The sequence below is a fragment of the Amblyomma americanum genome, chromosome 4 (assembly GCF_052857255.1).
Source record: "Amblyomma americanum isolate KBUSLIRL-KWMA chromosome 4, ASM5285725v1, whole genome shotgun sequence".
Taxonomy (NCBI): domain Eukaryota; kingdom Metazoa; phylum Arthropoda; class Arachnida; order Ixodida; family Ixodidae; genus Amblyomma; species Amblyomma americanum.
Genome location: NC_135500.1, coordinates 77,740,787 through 77,757,553, shown reverse-complemented (window position 1 = coordinate 77,757,553; position 16,767 = coordinate 77,740,787). Strand labels below are relative to the sequence as shown.

Genomic DNA, 16,767 nt, shown 5'->3' with positions numbered 1-16,767 from the left:
TAATATATTAAGGAATTGCTGCCTCAAGTGATTTATCGTAGGCTTGGTATGAAATATGTATGTGTTTAGAACTGAAGGGAGATTATGTTTTAGTGACTGATGTTTGATATGAACCACTTTTATGCGAGCACAGCATGCAAACAACCCAACATTTAAAACCTTGCTCAGGGATCTCAGGCATGAAGCTCTAAATTCATTCCAGCAAATAAAGATTTTTTTACAACCTCATAAGCACGTTTAACAGCTCTCCAATGGAAAACCATGATGCTCTCATGTACAAAGCGTTGCAGAGGGCCATTTAAATATAAGCCTCATGCCAGCTAGCTACACATGGAAAACTTCCAGGCTAGCCATGTACTAAAATCTTTCAGGAAGCTTAAGTTTAAAGGCAGTAATTTACATTGCCTTAAAGTGGCAAAGTTCATTGAGAAGTATCATGAAAAACACAGCGCGATCCAAGGCACACAGCGTAAAAAAAGAATGAAAGATGATACACAGCACAAAGTAACAAGTTCTATTTCAGTGGCATCAGGTGTAACAGTTTATATTAAAAAAGACAACGCAAACAAGCATGCTCTTCAATGTGTATATATGCAAAATTTGGCCATTTTCTTCTGCTATATTTTGGCGGTAGCTGTGTATTCATACACAATTTCACTGAACTAAACTTTTTGTCTTTCACCTTATCTGGTTAAATTAACCTTCTAGCCCTGCAATTAACACGTACGAGGCTAGGATGAACCGGATGTGAGTATACCGGTATATTTCGCCAAGTGCAGCCTCGAGGAACCCAGGGACACACATCTCCGTCGTCGCATAACGACGCAGGCGAAAGCGGCGGATGACACTACGTACCATGGTGGGCCACCGCAATAAGTGAAAGTTCCTTCCCGCGCTTACCGCAGTGGCGATGAGTGCGTTCGCCGAATGCTATTTGATTATGACCATGCAAGCCGGACTGTTTCGTTCGAACGAGAGAGCGGGGACGGCGCGGAGACGACGCGGCAAAGAGCAATAACTGGAAGGAGCTGGATGTCCCGCACGAACATTTCCGACGTCTCCCGTACATGAACAAACGCCAGAAACCAAGCACCACTCGCACTGGAGTCTAGGCCACCTCATTCACGTGGTTTGAAACGCATGCGCGGAGAAACGTAAACAAGAGCGCGCCCGGACAATATGGCGCCGAGCTCGTTTCCGGCTTCAAAAAATGTCACGTGATGGCCTCTCGTTAAATTTTCCTGCCTCCATGCAGTGCATGATAAATTTTGATTTTGGCCTGAGTGGGAAGAAGATGTCCGCAACGAGATAAATTCCCGTCACTGCGGCTAGTTTTCTACAAGCATCTTCTATGTGTTTATCCCAACTTAAGTTTGAAGAAAACGTAACCCCGGGAATTTTATGTTCATTCACTGCTTGAACTTCTTGGCCCTGGTTCTTGGTTGAAATTATTCCGAAGCCTACCACTGCGGCACCTCTTACTTCCTTTCTTCTTTCAGTCCCTCCTTTATCCCTTCCCTTACGGCGCGGTTCAGGTGTACAACGATAGGTGACAGATACTGCGCCATTTCCTTTCCCCAAAAAGCAATTTTCATTTCCATTTGTGCCCCGCCGCGGTGGCTCAGTGGTTAGGGCGCTCGACTACTGATCCGGAGTTCCCGGGGTCGAACCCGTCCGCGGCGGCTGCGTTTTTATGGAGGAAAAACGCTAAGGCGCCCGTGTGCTGTGCGATGTCAGTGCACGTTAAAGATCCCCAGGTGGTCGAAATTATTCCGGAGCCCTCCACTACGGTACCTATTCTTCCTTTCTTCTTTCACTCCCTCCTTTATCCCTTCCCTTACGGCGCGGTTCAGGTGTCCAACGATATATGAGACAGATACTGCGCCATTTCCTTTCCCCAAAAAACCAATTATTATTATTCCATTTGCCCAAAAACCGCGTCCGCCGCCGTGGTGGTTCAGTGGTTAACGGGGTTCGGCTACTGATCCGGAGTAGCCGGATTCGAACCCGACCGCTGCGGCAGCGTTTCGAGGGAGGCAAAACGCTAAGGCGGCTGTGTGCTGTGTGATGTTAGTGCACGTTAAAGACCCGATCGCCGAACGAACGGGCAGCAAGCCACAAGCTTCGCGGTGAACGCGCTTTGGATGTGCGCTGCGTTGTTCGCCTCTCACTGCATGATTCCTGCGTGCCCGCACGGCCCCACTGCGCCCGAACGACAGATATGTCAGACGCGTCATTTCCTTTTTTTAAAATCCATTTTCATTTCATTTTCCTTTGCTTACGGCGCGATTCGGGAGTCCAGAGATATGTGACACAGGCGTCACTTCCTTTCCTTAAAACCTATTTTTCATTTTCCTTCCCTTGCGGCGAAGTCCGGGTTGCCCACCGAAACATCCGGGTATTCCACCGTCGCGCGCTATCTGTTTTGGCAGTGGCGTACATTTCGAGTAGGAAGAGGACGCATTTTTCGCTCACGGGGAGGATTTTTCGCTCACGACCGACGCCGACGACACCGGCTTTTCTGCGACACGAGCTCCTTAACACTGTAGCGTTAAAAAGCTGCCAAAGTGGTCGGGTTAGAACCCGGGTACTCCGGACCAGTAATCGAGCGCCCTAACCACTGAGCCATCGCGGCGGGTGGACAGTGAAAATGACCAATTGGCTTTCGGAAAGGAAGTTAATACTTGTTTCCGCTTTCCGAAAGTTTTTTACCTGTGCTAACGATGTTATTTTGATGCAATTTTTATGCTCTTAAAAAACAAAAGCATCTAATTACAACAAATTCTTTTCACGTCTAGCTGCTGCTAATATAACATAACTGAGAGGCTGCTATTTCTCGCAAGTATTTTTGTCTCCTATCATGAAATAATTTCATAGATATTTGACAGCGGTTGGTTGAACCGAGTGTCTGTTGCTGTATAACTTGTGTACATGGGAAGTGGAGGGTAAAGACAAATGAGGTGCTAGTTTTAACATAGGAATGAAGGGCTCCGACAGCAACCGAAACAAAACTAAGCACAAGCGAATCTTCGTGGCGAATTTTATTGGTGGCGTTGATCAATGGGAAATTCATTGTTTTGAAAGGGGGTTTGTGAGCTCCGGAACCCGCCGCTGTGGCTCAGTGGTTAGCGCGCTCGGCTGCTGATCCGGGGTTCCCGGGTTCGAACCCGACCGCGGCAGCTGCGTTTTTATGGAAGCAAAACGCTAAGGCGCCCGTGTGCTGTGCGATGTCAGTGCACGTTAAAGATCGCCAGGTGGACGAAATTACTCCTGTTAGATGTGGGGCTTCTGTCCCGCAGCAGGCCACCGGTGTTGGGGGATTGCGCTTCGATCCCACCGTTGCCACCAGTTGTTAGATGCGGGCCCCTGGTTCACCTGTGCCGTCTCTCGCCAAGGTCGGTGTCCCCGGGTTCCGGATCGGCAGACTGCTGTTGTGGGGGTGACGAAGAGATGAGAGGGTCTTCGAGGTGAAGAAGAGACTGAAAGGGTTTATTTACATTTTTACATAGTTCGAAATAGCGAATCGGGAGCTGGCTGATCACACGCCAGATCGCTGCTTAAATAGGGTCTGCTGTCCCCAGGTCCCTAGTTGGGGAATTTAGTTCATTAAAAATGCGTCGAATCATTGTGATGTAGATCACGTGTCCAGTCTTTAGGGTCCGCCTTCCAGGACGCCCCGAACAACACACTCTTGCCACTTCTGGCAGATTATGGTCCGCGCTGTCCAGGCAACAGTGATGAATAGCCCGAAGGGGGTCCCATGGCAGCGTCGAAGGTCAGTCACCTGCACTTCACAGCGGTAGCGTGGGAAATAAAGGTTGCCACTGCAGTTTGCAGAAGGTTCCACGTATAAGGAAAAGCACTTAGTCTAAGACGAGGTTGTTTTCGAAGCACGAGGATTCCGGCGTCGTTTGCTTAGCCAAACACGGCCGCATTTGCCACGGCTCATTTGCAGCCCGGCGTCGCTCGCCAGCTCCCCCGCCGTCCCCTCCGGGAGAAGGACGTCGCTATGTCCCGGGTGGGTCCGGCGCTGAGAATAACGACAGGTTTCCCAAAGCCATTCTCAGGCAGCGGACGGCCGTTTCACCCCGTAAACAGCACCGGGGGGGAAGGTTCCTTGTAGACGCCACCACCTGCACTCGTGGCGCTACAACCACGTCGACGGCCCTTTGAAGCCTCTGTCGATTGATGCTTCTCAGTGGCTTGAATATTCTTGGCATGTTGGCGTCTCCATACGTAACACTCCGAAGCCGTCCCCTACGGCACCTCTTTCTTCCTTTCTTATTACACTCCCTCCTTTATCCCTTCCTTTACGGCACGGTTCAGGTGTCCAACGATAAATGAGACAGATACTGCGCCCTTTCCTTTCCTCAAAACCCATTATTATTATCATTACTCCGGAACGATTTCGACCACCTGGGGGTATTTCACGTGCACTGCCATCCTACAGCACAAAAAGAGCCTGTGTGCTGTGTGATGTCAGAGCACGTTGAAGATCCTCAGGTGGTCGAAATTATACCGGAGCCATCCACTACGGCACCTCTCTGCAGAGAGGTCTTTCGGGTAAGCTGTCGAGTGCCGTAACCACTGAGCCACCGCGGTGGAGGATTCCCAAAGTTTTGAGTATTACAGTCTGAATGAATTCACGCATGCACTGCTAAAAACCCCTTGAAATGCTTTATACAATGCTCCGTGCCAGTTTTTGTGCTTTGTAGGTTCCTTTTCTAGAAGGTTGGCTCCCGTAAAAACACTTTTGCAGTAGCATTGAATTCATGGTGCAGATTTGTGTATTGAAACGTGCACGGTATTAAAACCTGGTTCCTTCTTCTGGTTGCTATCTGTCTTCGCACGTATAAATTTCTAATCTTCTCCCACTAGAAATGTTTGTATTACCAAAGCTGTGCTCTAATCTCTGTTTTTGTTTTCAGAGGTTTTTTTGCGCGAGTATATTTTTCAACGCTGAGTGGTTTATTTAAGTTGCTTTATTTTAATATCTTCTTCACCTTTTGCGTGCTTTGTCCAACCACTCCTGCCCAACACCTTGTATAATGTTGGAAGTACCTGTAAAATAAATCAAATCATAAATAAATAAGGCTGTGCATCTGCCGAAATTTGGAACAGTATTGCTTAAAACAAATGAACATAAAGACCGTCGACACATCGCCGCATAGAGAAGGAATAGCGTGATAATTGGTTTTTTGGGGAAAGGAAATGGCGCAGTATCTGTCTCATATATCTTTGGACACCTGAACCGCGCCATAAGGGAAGGGATAAAGGAGGGAGTGAAAGAAGAAAGGAAGAATAGGTGCCGTAGTGGAGGGCTCCGGCATAATTTCGACCACCTGGGGATCTTTAACGTGCACTGACATCGCACAGCACACGGGCGCCTTAGCGTTTTTCCTCCATAAAAACGACGCAGCCGCCGCGGTCGGGTTCGAACCCGGAAACGGCTGCAATTTGGGGTACCGATTGCGTACAAGACGAACACGTTGTTTATTGCCGCATTTTTTAGCTTGATGTCCGCACTATCGTACCCTTGTGCTCGTAGGAAAAAAGGGAACATTCGCTCAACACTGGTGATGAATAAAGTGCCCTCGAATTTTGTCTCTTACCTTGCGTTGAGCTGTGCAGCTGTGGCAATCCACGCGATCGTAACGCGCAAATGGCAGAAGCCGATTTCTTCCCCGTATTAGGGGCTGCGGCGTAAAACATATCTCGCTAATTTGTAGAAAGGGTGCCTTACGTGAAGCGCCTATACTTTGCTTTTAGTATACAAGGCACAGCACGCCATAATGTCATTCTATTCTTCCCTAATTTGCTTTGACACTTTTGTGCACCTTTGACAAGCTGACCAAATTCGCTTATTGTCTTCAACTCAAGCGGGTCCCTCTTGAAACGCTGCCCTACGTCACCGAACTCGTGACTCATCATCGTGGAACGGTTATCAGAAGCAAAACAATTTCTTACTGATAGCACTCGGTGCAATTAAGGTACAAACTTCTTTAAATTATTGAGAAGGCAAAATAGCTAAATAAAACAGTAATCCTCCTCGCAGTGTAGCATTATTGAAATTAGCTATGTGATGCAAAATTATCATTAACAATGTATTGAAGTCTGTACTTTGGGAATGTAAACCGTGCATGTTGCGTTCGTCTTTTATTGGGCATTCCAAGGAGGTTGAAGCGTGGCTACAGCCCGAGCGCTCTGCTGCATTCGAACATGCTCGAGAAAGCTTTTCCTTGCAGTGAACGCATTTGTGTAACGCGACGAACACGCCTCCTTTATTGCGGGCAGATAGAGATGCGTTATGCTCAAGGAGCGCTGCAATGCGAAAGCTCCTCCCGGCAAAGCGGAGCGCTTTCGTAGCAGACGCCGTCCGCTTCAACGACCTACGCAACAGGATAGTTCGGTAACAAGCTGCGCTATGTATAGACGGACAGTGCAGCTTCGAGGCGTCGGCGTCGGTGGGGATCGAACTGCTTAATTTGTAAACAGCCCGAAACAATAGACCTTGTTTTTTTGCATTGCTGGGAAGGGGTTTATTTTTGGGATGTGTTACAAAGGACAATAAAGAAAGAGCTACCACTTGACGCGCAGGGAATTCGTTATTTAGGCACAGACAATGAGGATGGGGTACCATTTGATCTCATAATGCTCTTGGGCCTCCACAGTATATGGCGCTCCAGAATGGCAGGCTATTATTGTGACAAAGACGCACGACCTGCCCGAATTTATTTTCGGGAAAGAATGGACTGCTTTCTGGCCATCCAGAAAGCAGCTGCGGAGCCTCCCGAGTGGCTCTCGAGGCTAGAGCCGCTCTGTATGCTTCGTGAATTTTAGTATGACGAAGCCAGACTCATGATGGCTGACCACGACAGTGTCGTATGTACATAGCGTTTTGTGTGTTTTTTGTTGAGTGTTTTTGTGTAAATGTTATGAGTCAAAGCCAGGCAATAAAGAAAAAAAAACGTCGGTGGTTCAGTGGTAGAATACTCGCCTGCCACGCGGGTGGCCCGGGTTCGATTCCCGGCCGACGCAAATGCTTTTATTTTTAACTTAGATCGTTTGACCGCACAATTCATTTCTTTTGCAGCGACGGCTCTCCTGCAGCATTGTAACGGTAGGCTGCACGATCAACGCAGATGCATGGCTGCGTCTAAATTAGCGTCTGATGGAGGCGCAGTGTTACCGCTATACAATAACGCTAAACAGAGATGTTGCAATGCTCGATGCGTATTTAAATTTCAGTGAACCTACTTGTGCATGTGGAAATCCTTCTAAACACTTTAAATACTGCGAAAGAATTTGACGTTTTCAGGTTCTGCTCGTGAGAAAGAAAGGGCTGAAGGTAATGGAGTCAGGTGAACCTTAATTTCTTGCTGGCATGTGCGAACACCTGCAGCATTTTTGCCGTGGTACGTTTCACATCTTGCAGCTCCTTCCGAAAAACCGGTTTAGCATTTCCTTTCCCCAAAAACCAATTATTATTATTATTATTATGACAGCCTGTCGCCGCATTCTTCGCCTTCGTGCACAGGAAAACGCCATAATTAGAACGCAGGCACTACTCAGCGAAATTCAATACTTACCTGTGTCTTGGGCTTCTCTTGAGAACGCTCTCATAGAGGCCCATGTATTCCCCGATGCTGTTATTTGCACCTGTAAACAGACAAGGTCCCTTGCCATGTTTCACGAATTTCGGCGCGCACGCAGCTACGCGGTGCCGCTCATGCCTTAAAACAAGGTAAAAGCAGAAAATGCGGCGGCTGATCATTCCGGAATGATGGCGCCGTACCCTAGTAGTCCGGGCTAAATCCCATGCTTCCCGGTGGATCAAGACATAGCGCTCCGTGGCGGAGCGAGGTGCACCAAAACGACCAGTGGAACTAACGAATCCAATGCATATCGGCCACTAGAATTCGCATACTCCGCCGCGGAGCAAGAAACGACGACCAGTGAAATCCGCCGTGAGTTCATAGTATTCAAGCAGAGTTTTGTAATACTTGCTTGTTTATGGTGTAAGCCTCTGGCAAATCACTTTATCACTTTGTTTAGGAAGCAATATGCAACCAGAATTACGTGTCTGGAATCACTGCGGCAGCGGTAAACAGCTTACACGTTATTCGAGGCTATAGTAGGTGGTTTCAGCGCATTATCTCGAAAGTTATTGGTCCCCTTAAACTGAGCGCGGCCGAGCAGGGCAGCGGGTCTGTTTCTGCACGACTGCCGAGCAGGCGTGCTGTTATCGCCACCGCGGAGTTGCTCATTTCTTTGCAGTCGCTAGCCCAGGCAATAAAGAGTTCTTTTCAGTGCAACGTACGTCAGTCGGATCGTCTGTTGTTCACTCTTGTAATCACCGCGAGACAATATTTATTTCGTAGTCGGTAAATATTGCAAATATATTACCCATAAACATAAATGGGCACCCTACACACTCTTTTTATCACTGTTAATTCGTCTGTACAATAGTGGAGAGCTGTCTCGAATTCAGCAAACACGGAATAAAAAAAGCCAACAGACAGACCTTCCTCGCCTGTCGTTCATAGAAACTCCCCAAAGGTCGTTGAGGGCTGTGTGTTTTGTCAGTCGACTAACCATTTCACAGAGTCGTGCACGTCAAGCTTCCGCTTACGGAACTTCTTTCTAAGAACATGTGCTGCTTCGTCTGTATCACAAAGGGACACCGAGCACGAGACTGCCGTCGCAGGATTACCTGTTCCACCTGAAAGGGTCGGCATGTTTCGTTTATGTGCAACTCTGACGTGAACCGGAACACTGGTGAAGGTGAGGCCCACAAGAGCGGCGACACGACAGTCTGCGCATCTTCCGGACAGAGCAGGCCTAATGAGCCGTTCGTATCGCACTCATGCGTGCTCTTGCAAGCGTTCCGTGTCTGGGCAGTGGGCGGAATTACAGGAATACCCGATGGTGGCAGTCAGCGCACATTCGTCAGTGAAGCGTTGTCGAGGCGTTTGCAGTTGAAGCCTGTGGGCTATATATCACTATTGCCCCTAATACGTTTGCAAACTTCTCCAACCAGGTGGCTAAGAAGCGACGCATTGTAGAACCGCGTTTCAAAAGCAAGTTTTAAGAATCTGGGGTCAATTTACGTGCCAATGAGATCCCTCACATTGGCCAGGATATAGAAGAGACGCCCATGGATTCGTCCTTTATGGCATCGTTTAAGCAGATAGCAAAACCATCGCAGGCGAGCTGCTATCTTCCAACATCGCCACGCGAGATGGTTTGGCGTACTTATTAGCTCTTAGCAGATGTGGACTGTTATGACTGGCCAAGTCTGCAGACGTGACACGATTAAGCCACTAACAGCTTTGGAGTCCAAACTCGGATGGAATTTCCAACGTATGACGAAGTGCTTGAGAGCAGACTGAGGCGCGTCGCGGATGATGGTGTATGGGTTGCGAGCGAATGCACTTGAGAGGGACGAATGGCTCTCCTCTTTTTGGAAACTCGAAAGCTTGGGAATCTTTGATCCTGATGTTAAGCGTGAATCAGGTTGTGCGACATGCGAGAATTTGAGCTTGGTATCCGATTTCGCGATGGAAGATATAAAGTCGCACTACCGTGGAAGCAGGCAGCCGAACTTTCTGACAACCAAGAGATAGCCGTCACGGCACTTACGAAGCTCATATGTAGACTTTCGAGCAACGGTCACAAACCCGACATTTATGACAAGACGATAAGGGAATGCCTCACTGCGGGACTTACAGAAGTGATTGACAGCCTTCCTACAGACCCCGCAAAACTTTACTACATGCCGCAAAGAGAAGTTACCAGAGAACACTCCCTGACTACAAAGGTGCCGGTAGTGGTTTATGCATCGTCACATGCCGAAGGATACAGTTCTCTTAATAACTGTCCTGAAAATGGGGACGTTCTGGACTCCATCTTGGTTTAGGGTGCACTCATAAAAGCCCCTTATACCCGTCCAAGAGTTCAGCCTTTGGGTGCCAGCCCATGGCCCATCCTCAACGCACAGTAAGAACTAGCAAAAGAAAAAGAAAAACAATCTGGGATGACAGTATTGCTTTGGGTACGCCGTTTTACGTCCCCGCTGTAGCGTGAACCTAATGCAGCCCGTATTCATTATTTACTACACTTTCGCACTGAAGTCTTCGGTTATCGCGTATTAAATCACTGTAAGCTCCTGCTATATATGTTAACTTAATGTTAATATGTTAACTTAATGCCACACAGAAATTTACGCCACTAGAAATGCGAAACACGTTTTTTTTTTCCCGCCCCGCGGGTGGCTTGGGTTGGATTCCCGGACGACGCATCCTTTTTGTTTGTAACTTCGATCATTTGATCCAACAATTAATTCCTGTTGCAGCGGCGGCTATACTGCAGCCTCGTTACGGCAGGCTCTAATGCTGCACGAACAGCGCAGAGGCATATGGCCGCACTCATGTTAGCACCCGATGGAGGCGAAGCGTTAGCAGCATAGACTAACGCTAACCTTAGATGTTGCTATGATCCATGAAGACTTTAATTTAACTGACGCTCCTCTGACACGTTGCAATACTTCGGAACACTTTCAAATACTGCGAAATAGTTTGACTTCTCCAAGTTCTGCTCATCAGAACGAGAGAAAATGGCTAAAGGTAAAAAAGACACATGCACCTTAATCTCTCACTGGCACGTGCCAACACCTGCAGCATTTTAAGCCAGTGTGCATTTTAAATATCGCAGCTCTCTCCGACGAACAGGTTTTCCGAATGAAAGCCTCTCGCCGCATTCTTCGCCTTCGACGACGGGTAAACGTCGTAATTAGAATGCAGTACGCTACTCCGTGAAATTCAATACGTACCTATGTCTTGGGCTTCTCTAGACAAAGCTCTCGTAGAGGTCCAGGTATTCCCCGGAGTTATCATTTGCACTGATAAATACACAAGACCCCCTTTCGCGCTTCTCGAAATTCGGCGCGCATGCAGTTGTGCGGGTGCAACCCATGCCTTAAGCCACGCTATAAGCGGGCTAATGCGCCTAGTCACTCCAGACCGGAAGCGATGGTACCGCACCGTAGTAGGTAGGGCTAAATACGGCGCTTCTCGGCGGATCAAGCGACAGCGTCTCGCCGCTAATCAAGGTGCACCAAAACGACCAGTGGAACTCACGAATCCGATCCAGATCAACCAGCAGAATTGGCATCCACCGCCGCGGAGCAAAAAAGCTGCTCTTGGTCGATCAGTGGAATTCGTCGTAATTTGATAATATTGAAGTGATACCACCTTATTGCATCATTAATTCGACCGGGCCACTGCAGTCACTAATCACAGTTAACTGAGTTTAGGTTACGCCTGCATGCCATGATTAAGGTGCAAAGGAAAAGTTATATCCTGCAGGTCCTTTCACTTGATGAATAACCTAACGATTCTGAATCTGCACCACGGAAACCCTGCTCAACGAAGTTTAACTATTCTTTCTGAATAAACGTTGAAATTTATGCTGTGGTTACCTGTTGTGAAATGTGTTAACTTAATGCCACACGGAAATTTAGGCCACTAGAAATGCGAAACACGTTTTTTTTTCCCTGCCACATGCCCTGCTAATTTGTTTTTCCCTTTTATAAGCAAGCATTTCACTTAAAGAAAAAATTTCAAGGACACTTAAGCTCCGCCTTAAGGGTGTGAAGTGATAACGAAGTGGGTTAAGCTTTCCATTCTGAGCAGTTTGACACCTTTGAACACATTTTTCATTTTCTTTCAACTGTTTCAATTAACTGATTGATCAACCACCGACTATAAATTTTCTTAATTAGCATCAGCAAGCACTGTTTTCTCATACAATACATTTTCACACCTTTCAACCCCGCTGTTTCCAATTTCTCTGATTTATTCAATTATTCAATTAATTACAATCACTTCATTAACTCGTCATTGCCTGTCACACACCAAGCAATCGTCACTCACTAGAACGCTTTTAGAATTTTTTTTACGCAGCCCCCGATTATTTCCGTCACGCGGGGCCGACTACTACTACGCCAACGGCTTTTCGACCGAATGAGATGTGCACCCTATCGCGTAATATGATTTCAAGCGGCTCTAGCCGTAGAAGTACGGTAACAGTGCGGTTATATTTAAAAAAAAGAAAAACAGAGGCTGCGTCGGCCGGGAATCGAACCCGGGCCACCCGCGTGGCAGGCGAGTATTCTACCACTGAACCACCGACGCCGATATGCGAGCGCAAATTATGATTCAATACATGGCTTGGGTCAATGGATAACGTCTGGCGTCATGTAGGAGTCAGTGCCTGCAGCGCTCAGGCGACTTTTAGCGTGGGGAAAGTAGTTGGCGCCACAGGAGGAACAGAGGTATTCTCTCGAAAACAAAGGATGAGGTGCGGATGACATGTAATATATGTTATTAAATTAATAATCTGCGCAAACTAGAGCCTCGGAGTAACCCATTGTTGAGCCTTACTTCCTGTAAAGCCTTTTGTTGGTTTTATATACACGACGCACGCTGTACCTGTGGCTCATCTGACGCATGTGTCACCTGCTCTTGTCATCTGCCATGCTGTTGAAACTACCGCTGAATCAATTTGATCCAAGTCGGCATGATTTTCAGAAAGATATGTCATGTAGCGCACATCTAACTCTACTCATTACTGACATCACTTCCAGTGTAATCTTACACATACCTGTGGACGTATTATTCTTGGACTTTTAACAAAAGCTTCTACGAAGTTCTCCTCAAGCGGCTTTTCCTTTCCCTTTCATTTTGATTATCATCTCCCTCATTCACGGGTGGATATGATGCCTGCTCACTAACCTTCAGGAGTACTCATATGTTAATTGACATGCCTATGCTTCTAGTGTGCTATAATGTACAGTACTCGGTTATTTCCATTTTCTGATTTACACTAATGATCTTCCACTAAACTATTTCCCTCGTATGATTCTTCACTGACGACAGCGTAGTTGATTCATTTAGCACTACCAGCAACGATACCTTAATATTAGAAACTCACTGCAACCATATCGAACCAAGGTGCAACGAGCGCTTCATCTCTCCAGATGTTAATAAAAAGTCAGTAGTTTTTTAACCGTACGTAATGCCATCTCTCGCCGCATTAATAAACCATCAGGTATAGTTAATTCTTATCATTTTTCGTTGTCAGCACTTCTCATTCCCTTGGTTAATGACCGTAAATTTCTTACATTACGAATAACGCCAACCGCGAGCTTTGTTTTTACATCATAACCTAGAACTGGCACCTCCCACTGCAAGACTGCTGTCCTTTTTAACAATCTCTTGTCCTAAACAGGAGTACGGATCCGCAGTTTGGGACCCCACTCAGTAGAAACTTTCTGCCCCTTCGAGTCCATCTAAAATTGTGCCGGAAGGTTAGTTCATTCTGAGTACTCATTTTAATCGTACGCCACCAAACTCATGTTAGGATATACGCTTCCATCCCTCGTTTCACGCTGTAAAATTTCCGGACTGTCTTTTCCATGAATTTTGCCTGTAATAAGTTGCAAATTGGGTTATTAAACCTGTTCTCACACTTGCTAACAGCCAAACTAGAATCTCCTTCCTGATGGCGCAGTTGACCACACTAATCGAAGACACATGAAGGCGATAATTAAAGATGCAATCAACATGCTGTAACAGCCACGGTGTAAGACTATGTTAGGTGCTGATTCTGCTCCCAAAGGTGTGTCCCGATCTTGTTCGCATCTGCTTGTGTTTCTCTTGAACGCGGGCAGATGACACCATGACAGATGGCGGCAGGCATATAAATTTTAAAAATTGAATTAGTTGGTCAAGAACGGCGGCAGCCTTCGCCACCTAACATTAACAACGGAGGCTGGAGCCACGCTTAACGTTAACTCCTTATGGACAAAATAATGCCCATATAGAAGAGCATTAACAGAGAAAAGAGAGAAATTGGGCAGCCCGCGTGCCAGGCGAGTATTTAACAACTACACCCCCGACGCCTACGAGGAAGCAGAACTATTGTGCTTCCATTTATACCTAGATTCATTGCGCGAGGTGTGTGCTTCAGTCCGCATTCCGCCGAAGTTACCCTTCGCGGCGAGAAAAGGGCAACAGCTGCGCACAACTCTCCATACATCAGTCAGAAAATGAAAATTGCATCGGCCGGGAATCAAGCCCGGGCCACATGCGTGGGAGGCGAGTATTCTACCACTGAACCACCGACGCCAGCACTTCTGTGCAGACAGCGTTTCTCTATACATAGCTTCGGCCATTAGACAATATCCGTCTTTATTTAAGGCACTGTTTGTAGCGCCCAGACGATCCTCTACTCCGTGGCGAAAGTAGAAAACTAGTATTCAGAGCTGGCTCTTATAATTAACTCAACGAAAAAAAGTAGCCAGTCACCACCTCCCTGCTGTGCGCCAGCGTGACTAACAGCCTAAAACTCCTCCCGTTCCTCCGCGCCTTTCGCGTCACAGCTGCCCCCTCCTTCCCTCCATACTTAAAGACGCTTAGCTACTGCCCTCAGTCACCCCTGATGAAGGAGCCGAGTCGGCTTCGAAACGTTGGGTTAAAGTTCAAATTTTTGGTCGGAGTTGTGCAGTTTATTATAAATCTTCAAACGCAACCAGACAGGCCAATATGTCAAAATGTTTAGTTTTCAGAGCTCGCTGTGTTTCGCAACAACGGTTTCTTTTTTTATTTAGGTCAGCAGAAGCGGGGCCCAGACGATGCGTTTTCCTGCGCGGCAGGTGTACGAAGCGACGAGAGCTGAGTCGTCTATGTAGGTAGTAAATGACTCAAAGTATTGAATGCCGTCCTGCCTGCACAAATATCTTTACCGAACTTAGAATTCTCAGCGACGTCACGGCCGTGTTCTGCAGTGCAGCGGCACAACGGGGCAACCATGGCTCGAGGTGCAGCGCGGAATTTCAAAAATGTATTTTCTCGCTTAAAATGAAAAGAATTCTACGATAAAGTTCACTGTGCAAAATTACAATCAAACTAGCTATCAATTGGGCCACATTTCATAATTCTAATAAAATCGCCTCTGTACGAAATTTGCGGCCGATAATGGGACACAAGACTTTTTCTAAGTCGGGCATTCTTTTCTGAAATATATTGTGTTCGAATGTAGTTTGAGCCATTTAATTATATAAGACATGTCCTAGAGAGCCGCTGAAAGTATGTTGTTTCTCACGAATTCCGCGAAACAGTCTAAACAAACAGCAAAAACGGTGCTTCTTCGGGTAAAATGATAAACTTACGCAGCGCAAAAAACCTCATTCTGAACATCTCATGCTGTGCGATAAAAATATGCAATGAATATGCATTATCCATAAAACTTCTTGGAGCGAAGTAGATAATATGATCTTTGTAAATTTTTAAGAGACCACATGTTGCACTCGCCCAAGCAATTCAAAGGGCTGCCGCGTAAGCAGGAAATTTTTTCATCCAACGTTACAAGGTTAACTATTTTAGACGGTTCAGTAAAGAGCCGCAAATTTAGTGGACAAGATATAAGGAAGATGAAAAACAAATTCACTTGCAAGTTAATTAGTGAGCGTAGGCGAATTTCGCAAGGCAATTCATGTCTAGCAATATTTTATGCATCGTCCGAAAGCAAAAGTATATTAAGAAAATTTTCGTGTCTCCACTCCTTCAAGCATTATAAGAGCGCAACTTTTAATGACTCGTTCACCGAGATTTCAGCAGTTAGGTGTTTAATCTACAGCAATGGCTTGAGCAAACATGGCTTCTGCGGCAGGCTTATCTTTTCAATCCAACGCTGCGACGAGCAGCGGGACCCGCGCTTTTTCACTAACAGAGGCGCAACGCGTTCTGTAGACGCTACTGTTGACGCATGCCCTGCTCTGGCGGCCGCTCAGCACGTGCGTATGCACCAGGCGGTGACTGAAAGTTTCGCCAAAGTTCGTTACGTTCGGCTCCTTGTTGTCCCTCTGTTCTGCCGCCGAGTCACTTGCAGCGCATCGAAAATGGGAGCTAAAAGCATTTCATACTTAATAAACCGTCCCACTGACGCACTCCTCTAGACACAGCTTCAGACGCTATGAGTGTACCGCACACAGTGGACGCTCCATATTCACGCTTTTTGCGATGTGGCTCACCCAGAAAATATTCTTAATTTGTTCGTAACAGGCTAAATATTCGCAGTCGATTTCTCCATTAGAATTGCTTTCTGCTGTACCGTGCATGGTGCTATAATAAAGTGAATAATGTGTTCCAATGTGCAATAAAAATATTTCTCTTCGTTATACTCATCATTATCACTCGCATTACAATCACATCAGGAAAGATGCCTCTGCACTTCGATTATCCTTTCGTGCGCATCGAGGCTATGAGGCTCATCTTAAACAGTAAATCCGTCGCAAAGACAACGTGATAACCCCCCTATGAATACGCCCCCCCCCCCCCCCCCCCCCCAGTTACCATGGAATGATGACGCGAATTGGTTGGTTTTGTCGAAGCTAAAACCCCCGCAGCTGCCCTGACAGCCTGGCCACAAAAGAAATCCTGGCTGAACAAGGCGCGAAACTTATCACCTGCCCATGTGAGCTCAGGGCAAAACTTGAAGTAGGTTGTTAATTGTTGCTACCAGTATATTGTACGCAGCTGCACATGCGGTCCTAAGCACTGCCTTCCTTCCGCCTATATTGACTTCATGCGTTTGTTATAACCTCTCGAAAAGATGTTCTTACCGTCCCTATGGATATCGCTCTCGTGATAACTTTCGAACGGCTGACGAAGAGATACAGCTGGCATCGTGTTACAGCGAATATGG

General features: G+C 46.8%; 1 long non-coding RNA gene and 3 other non-coding genes across 4 annotated transcripts; 1 reads left to right on the top strand and 3 right to left on the bottom strand.

Moving 5' to 3' along the window:
• Nucleotides 1-4,976: 4,976 nt before the first annotated feature.
• On the bottom strand, nt 4,977-8,982 carry LOC144130192 (uncharacterized). Its single transcript, XR_013313998.1, has 3 exons — nt 8,525-8,982; nt 7,590-7,659; nt 4,977-5,061 (listed from the first exon to the last, which is right to left on the bottom strand). It is a non-coding gene; the product is annotated as an uncharacterized LOC144130192 (long non-coding RNA).
• Nucleotides 6,968-7,038, top strand: TRNAG-GCC (transfer RNA glycine (anticodon GCC)). Its single transcript has one exon. It is a non-coding gene; the product is annotated as a tRNA-Gly (tRNA).
• Nucleotides 8,983-12,123: 3,141 nt separating the features above from the next.
• On the bottom strand, nt 12,124-12,194 carry TRNAG-GCC (transfer RNA glycine (anticodon GCC)). The gene has a single exon. It is a non-coding gene; the product is annotated as a tRNA-Gly (tRNA).
• A 1,924-nt stretch (nt 12,195-14,118) lies between these two features.
• Nucleotides 14,119-14,189, bottom strand: TRNAG-CCC (transfer RNA glycine (anticodon CCC)). The gene has a single exon. It is a non-coding gene; the product is annotated as a tRNA-Gly (tRNA).
• Nucleotides 14,190-16,767: the final 2,578 nt, after the last annotated feature.